Below are 7,952 nucleotides of genomic sequence, written 5' to 3'. Positions count from 1 at the left end.
TATCTCCCCTACCATTTCCGACTTCATCACATGGGCAAGGAGTGTAGATAGACAAGTATGGGAACTAGAAAGCATGGTAACGACCTTGCGCAATCCCAACGCAATACCTAAAGAACGTGTACCATTGGTCTTCTCTCAAAATGCCACTATGCAAGAGGTAGTCACCGTGGTCGATAAACTAGTCGATCAAATCATACGACTAGAAGGTGATATCATGAGAATGAGGGAATTAGCTGCAGTTAATGGGGTTTGGGCCGATGATGATGAGGACGAATACCTCATTGAAAACTCCCTAGTCAAAGAAATAGTCCAAAATGGTGAAGACCAAGATGTGGATCACCTAACTCATTCGGGTCGCCCATATCAAAGCACTACTCAAAACGGTCCAACCAACATCATCACACCAAATGACAACTAAGATGACCCCACTGATCATTTGCTCAAGCAACTACAGAAGACCAAGGCTGATCTTTCACCGCAACTAGTGGCAAGCTCATTTCCACATCGCCAAGCTTTACTGCAAGCTTTGGCCAAATTGAATGTAGCACATAACTCCACTCCTGAAGATGTAGTCAACTTGGTCTTCCAAGAATCACCTAAGCTAAGTAATCCTATTACTTTCTCGGATGAAGACTTGCCACCTTTTGGCGCTAATCACAACCTTGCTCTATACATCACTGTCATCTGTCTAAAGAAGAATGTGCCAATGACCTTGGTGGATGATGGCTCCGCGGTCAACGTCATACCCCTCAAAACGGCATACAAACTAGGCATAAAAGAGTCGGATTGGACTCCTACAAATCAAGGTGTTCGTGCATATGACGGTACGCGACGAAAAGTGGTAGGACTTGCTAACCTAACCATAGCCACGGGGCCGATTGAACGAAAGGTCAACTTCCAAATAGTGGACATTGAAGCTTCATTCAACATACTTCTGGGAAGGCCTTGGATTCACGTTTCCAAAGCGGTAACATCCACCCTTCATCAAAAGATCAAGATCCCACTAAATGGCAAAGTTGTGACGATCACTTCGTCACCCATTAAGGCAATAATCGAGAAGCAATCAAACAATCAAGTCCTTGCGGATCCCGTATATGAACTTGGGGGCTTCCAAAGTGTAAGCGTTATAGAAAGTGAGTTGGCACCCTTATACTATAATCCCTACTCTAACTTGGTGGTCAACCACATACTCAAATCCCAGGGATACTTCCCTGGAATGCCTTTGAACCCAATTCGGAAGAATACCTTCGCACCATACAAGGAAGGCAACTCGATAAGGATACCACTTGGACTAGGGTACAAACCCACAAAAGAAGAAGTTCTCGAAATGCTCGCCCAAGTCCAAAATCGCAAGCACGTAGGAGTCCAAATGAGGCCATATCTCCCTACTTTAAACGGATACTTTGTTCAAGAAGGAAGTTCAGAACTCTTTCATGGATTTCCCGAACCTTGGCATTATCTTGAGAGGAAGTTAGCCGGAATCGAGATCTTTCACGATTGCTACTTCATTCCTCCAGAAACGGTTCCTACCGTCAAAACCCGTCAAGCACCTTGCTTCGACGAACAAGCTGTTAGCCTATTGTTTGGAGAAGATCGATTCATTAGGGCCGCGCAGGATGAGATCATTACTATGATACTTCAAGACGATCGCTTCAACCCCACCGCGTTGATCACAGAAACCGACACAAAGCAGCAGAAAGGATGGAGAAAATCTATCATTACTATGATACTTCAAGACGATCGCTTCAACCCCACCGCGTTGATCGCTTCAACTCCTGTTGTCATCCCCACTCCCTTCATTTCTCCTAGCTTAGCCTCGAGTAGTCACGGTAGTTCGGGAAATGCCCCAATTACTGTCCCTTTGCCGCCACTGACCATGGATCAGTTGGCTTCTTTGTTTCAACTTTACTCAAATCTTAATATGAATAAATCAGGTTCTGCTTACTCTTTGTGTTATCTTGAGTGCAATTCTGTTTACGATGATGCTGAGGATGACCAAGACCCAGACTTGACCGAAATACCTCCCTACGTAGCCAAAGAAATACTACAGGAAGGGGAAGGGGGACCAGTAATAGAGGACACTGATGCGTGTCATTTATATGATGTTTTACATCTCTTTTTACACGCATTTCAGAGCTCATTTGTGTAATATTTGTTGCTTTTCTCCCTATTTCCGTCTACTTCTGTATTTTGTGCCTTATTGCAGAAATGTGGAGAATTCGACGGGAAATCAAGCCAAATCCGCCCCCGAGTAATCTGCATTGCAAATGACGTAAAGGAATCACTTAAGGAACAAGCTTGGTGCGCGATCCAAGGCCCAAAAGACGAGTCCACGAGAATAAAGAAGTCAAGTAGCAGCTCATCCGGTCGATCGACTAGTCCAATCAGTCGATCGACCAACTATCGGATCCCAGAAGCTACTGTTGCTGAGGAGCAGTCGATCGACCAGACTGAGTAGTCGATCGACCAGATTTCTTTACCAGACGAGAATTAGAAAGTCGTGAATCTCAAGGCCCGTGAAGTTTAGGTTTTAGGAATAAGTTGCTGCGTTTATTGCTATATAACGTAACACCAACATCTAGTTTTATTATCAAGTTTTTGCATCTAAGTTTCGATCACAATACAGTGCTTTTAGTTCTAGCTTATTTCAAGTTAGGGTTTTGGGTTATCGATTCTAACATTGGATTTCTGCCTTTGCTCTTAATCTTCCCTTTTTATCTTGGTAATCATTCTGCCCTAATTTTAGTATTTATTGTTTTACTTCCCTTGTTAGCATAGAATTGATAGTTAGTGCCCCAAAGCCAATTATCATATTTTCATTATTGTTGTTTACATTAAGCATGAATACAGTAATCGTTGTTAGTTTATTTGTTGTTCTTACATTCATCATGAGTAGCTAAATAGCTTGTGCTAGGATGTAGGCGATTTATGGTTAGGCGGCATTAGATTAGACACGGACTGAACCCGCGTGTCAGTCGATCGACTGACATTGTTGGTCGATCGACTGACCTTGTAAGGTTATCTTTCGTTTTAATTGTTTTTAATCTTGTTTTTAACGAATCGAATGCATGCGACCAGTTAGATACCTATTTTGTGACTGACCCATTAGGCCGAAAGGTAGGGTAGGTTGCTTGACCGTCAATTAATTCGACTAAACTGTGCTAAGATCGAAAGATAGGTATAGTTTAGACCGTTAGTCACTTTTCAGGACGAAAGTCAGTATTAGTGACATTAGGGACCTTTAGCAAGATCGAGAGATGCTATTTGTTAGGAGTGGACCGAGAGGACCTCTTATTTCCCGCCTTACCTGTGTTTATTTCAGACCGACTTAGTTTGCTGCCGCCGAAGCTATAATGACCCGATCATCCTAGTACCCTTCTTTTATCTGTTTAAATTCGTATTTTAGTCTATTTTCCTTTTATTGCCATTAGCTATAGAACAATTCAAATCAACCCCCCATAATAGTTACCTTAGACCTTCATTAGACAACTAAAGTTTACAACTGCCTCCTTGCGGATCGACCCTGTTACCACTAGCCTAGGTTAGTCTTAATAGGAATTATAAATTTTATCTTTGGTACTCACAGCGACGGGTATCAAATTTTGGCGCCGTTGCCGGGGAGGCAATAGTCCTAATTTTAGTTGTTTAATTTTCAGTCTTTCTTAGTTTAAGGAACATCCGTTCCTTAAACAGTTCTTATATTTTGTTGTAGTTTCCTCTTATGCGCAGGTCACAGGGTGGAGAACTAGTACCATTGAACCCTGAGATTGAGAGATCCTTGCGCGAGTTGAGGCGAACACGACGAGTATTACCGACAGAGGAAGAGCTGAGTACTCTGTCAAGCTATCACGAACGAACTGTTCAAGAAGACCCACAATCTTCACCCGTTTCCACTTCTTCACCGAGACAGTTACTTCTCCAGAAATTCCAGTCATGGCCGAGGAAGCAAGTATAGCTAGTTTTTCCGAGCCGACAGCCGACAATCTATATAAGGGGTTCGAGTTACCGGGAGATGCCAGGAAATTCGAACCAAAGCCTGCCTACATCACTATGGTCGAGAGAAATCAGTTTGGGGGAGCTGCAAATGAAGATGCAGCTAGACATATGGAGACCTTTATTGACTCATCGCTGCTCCATTCCCCCACCACCGGGCGTGACCCGGATCAAATCAAAGAGACCATGTTCATCTTCTCCCTTCGTGATGCTGCAAGGGAGTGGTATAGAGATCTGATCCGAGACCGAGCGCTCAGAAATCACCGATTGGAATACATTGGCATTGGCGTTCTACAAGAAGTACTTTTCTGCTTCAAGGACGATCGCTATTAGAGCCCAAATCACGGGTTTTAAGCAAGGGCCAGATGAGAATTTCCATGAGGCATGGGTCCGATTCAAGAAGTTGGTGCGAACCATACCGCACCATGGATTTGAAAAGTGGAGCTTGTGCAATCATTTCTACAATGGGTTGTACGACGATCAGAGGGCCATTTTGGATGCTGCAGCCAATGGGAGATTTGCTGAAAATTTGGGAGCAACCAAGGGGTGGAAGATCATTGACGATCTAGCTACCCACAAGGCCGAGTATGGGAATTCAAGAGGGAACCAGAGGAGAGCTGCTGAATCTTCCTCTGTTGCTGCACTTGAGGCTCTCACCGCAAGATTTGACAAGTATGAGCTAGGAGGAGCCTCTAAGGGTGGGATATACCAAGTCAACGCTGTTTCAGACGGTCCCTTCCTTTGCGAAAGGTGTGGAGTAGAGGGCCATGTCTCGAAGAACCGCCCTAGTCCCTTTGAATCTTGTCTTTGCCTTTCAACACTACAGGCAGAACAACACCTACTACGAGCCACCGCATCCGAATTTGAGTTGGAGAAGCCAGAATGTTTTGAATCCAACTCAACCTCCGCCACAAAGAAGAGCCATATGTACCTCCGCATCAAAAGCAACAAAGAATACCAAAAGCCTCCTTATGTGCCGCAAAGCAAACAAACACAAAATTCGAGTTTTCCGAGTCAAGAATCTGTTGCTAAAGGAGTCCCAAGCAAGAGAGGCCGGGATGAAGTTGCTAGAGAGCCAAATAGCTCGGTTGGCTAGTAAAAGTAACACTCGAGCTCCTGGACACTTACCCACTCAACCCGAGCAAAAGGAGACCCTACATGCCATCACCTTGAGGAGCGGGTCCACCCTTGATGGTCCCGCCATGGTTGAGAAAGTCTGTTGAGAAGAATGAGGCGGATCCGAGTTCAAACAGAGTCATGAACGAATAAATCAAAAAACAAATTGTCTGCCAGGGTATTTGATCGACCGATCAAGTACCTAGTCGATCGACTGAAACACGGGTTATAGGAGCTTCTGGAACTGTGCAATCCAGTCGATCGACTGATGATGGTAGTCGATCGACCCATATTACTGCTGATATTGAAGAGTTTCGTCCTTTAATGCCAAATAATTTACGAGACCACTTGTTTCGGGGTACCACCGTCCCGAAAGTTTTGGGGGGACCCGAGTCTTGATGGGTCACCCCGCTCAAGTTCGATCCAATGACGGTTAATGGGTCTCATTTGAGACGGTCCGAGGAGGGGTCTAGCTTCAACAAAGAAAAGGTGACGGACTTTCACCAAGGTCCAAGGACGCCGTCGCGCGCGAATTAGAGGAGAGGGCTAAGGTGCTCCTTACACCCCATATCCTGGAGAGACTCGTGCCGACCAAGGAACAGGTATCCTTTAGCAAATTTGAGAAAGTTATTCGTAGCTTAAATGTTCAGGTACCCTTTCTTGAGTTAGTTAACCAAGTGCCAAAGATATACTAAATTTATGAAACAGTTGTTGTCAAAGAAAAAATCACTTGAACATGTTCATATTGTTGCGTTAACTAAAGAGTCTTGCTCCTACTTGTCTCACACTCGCGCCCCATAATTTAGAAGACCCGGCGTTTTTCCGTCCCTTGTAGCATAGGCACCTTTTCTATCGAAAAGGCTTTATGTGACTTAGGAGCTAGCATAAGTGTCATGCCCTTGAGTCTAGCTAGGAAGCTTAAACCGACCAGGTTTGCTATTACCGAGATGACAGTCCGGATGGTGACCGCTCCGCGGTCGAGCCCATAGGAGTCCTAGAGGACATACCCGTCCAGATAGGGAAGTTTTTCTTCCCTGTCGACTTTGTTGTCCTTGATATGCCCGAGGATGACCATATTCCCATCATTTTGGGTAGGCCATTTCGCACACCGCCGGTGCGATCATCGATGTCGGTCTAGGTACCTTGACTTTCAAAGTGGGAAAGCACTCCATTGTTTTTGCCCGGTACCGCTAAGAAAAAGGATCCCATGTGGCTGTCACACCGTAACACGGTTTCTGAAAAGAAATCGTACTTTGTGCTTCCCGAATTGCCTATCCCTATTACTACTTTGCTATGTTAACCCCTCCGCCCCGGCATCGGGAGCAAGAAGGAGGAGAAACTTGTTGTTTTAGACATCGCAGGAGCTGGTTTGGGGAAGGAAGAGCAGCTGGATGCTCCAGCTGAGTCAGAGCAGATCGTTTCAAGAGGCGGTCTTGGATGCTTAAGCTATGGGACTGACGAGGAAGTGGAAGATGAGCCGGTTAAGGTGAAATGGGCAGATTTGGAGTTCGACGATCCCAAGGAAATCCTTGATTGGGGAGATGACGAAGCTGAACAGCTGAATTCTCCAACTGTCGAAGCTAAGAAGGGTGCAACTGATAAGATGAGCACCATTGAGGCTACCTCTAGTAGCCAGAAGCCGACGAAGTGGGCCATACCGTGGTCCTTTTTGATCAACTATTAGTTGATCAAGTTCGTTATAAACTTCACTTTATTGCTTTCGAACTATTTTTTTTATTGCTTTTGTGTGCGCGAAAACTTCGCTTTTATCTTCGTTTGCTTAGACTTTTTAAGTACTTTAGACTTCGTTCTGGGTTTTGCGCAATTTTGGGCGCGTACTATTGTGCATTTGCAGGTAATTAGAGCTTATTAGCTCAAATCATTGAGCAATTACGAAGAAATAAGACGCCGCAAAGATGATTTTCGATCGATCGATCGGCACCATTGGTCGATCGACTGAATTGCAGGTTTACAGGAGCTACTGTTCACGTCCACCTGGTCGATCGACTGGGTGATGAGGTCGATCGACCACTGATGCTGCTATGTTCATTCACGACCTCTCCCCTGCTGTGTTTGGTCGATATGCGGTCCTAAGGGAGTCTTCTACTCCACTTTATTTCCGTCAAATTGTCTATTTCTTCTATTGCCTCATTTTTGCACAATTTTACGCTTCAAAATTGTTTTCTTCAGTCTTATGCGTGGTTTTTAATTGTCTTTTCAGTGTCCTTATTGGTAGCATCATCATTGCTCTTTGAAACCTCCTAGCTCACGCCGGTTTGGGAGGTTTCCTTTCTCGCGCTTAAAGTCTTGTGAGTTCCCAAGTCTTTACTTTATGTCTTTGTGTTTTTATTTCCCTTTTTCTCGCAAATTCCCATTTCTCTTAGCTTTCATTACATGATTTTGCACAATGGGGACATTGTGCGATTTGGTTTGGGGAAGGGTTTTGCGTCGCACTTCATTCATTTGCTTGCATTCACGTTTACATTTCAGTTTGCATTTGTTATTTAATTTCCCACATATATACAAAATTTCAAAAAAAATTGAAAAATTTCAAAAATTCCAAAAAAATGCACGTTTATTTTAGCATATAGGTCGAGTCGGAACGGTAGTATTTCTATGATGATATTGCATTTGCATCTGTTTTGCCTGAGCCGTGCTTGATTGACATGTTATTAGTAGAATCACATATGCATATCTACGAGTTTTCGTTAAATTAATTGCTGAACTTGAGACTTGACTTAATAATTGGCAACCTACATCATATTTATGAGAATTAGAGCCCATAACTGATGACATTCATGACCAGTTCATCTAGGAATGTGAGTAGTACTCCTTATGAGGCA

Source organism: Silene latifolia, chromosome 2 (genome assembly GCF_048544455.1).
Source record: "Silene latifolia isolate original U9 population chromosome 2, ASM4854445v1, whole genome shotgun sequence".
Lineage (NCBI taxonomy): Eukaryota > Viridiplantae > Streptophyta > Magnoliopsida > Caryophyllales > Caryophyllaceae > Silene > Silene latifolia.
Note: the sequence above shows the minus strand (reverse complement) of the source record.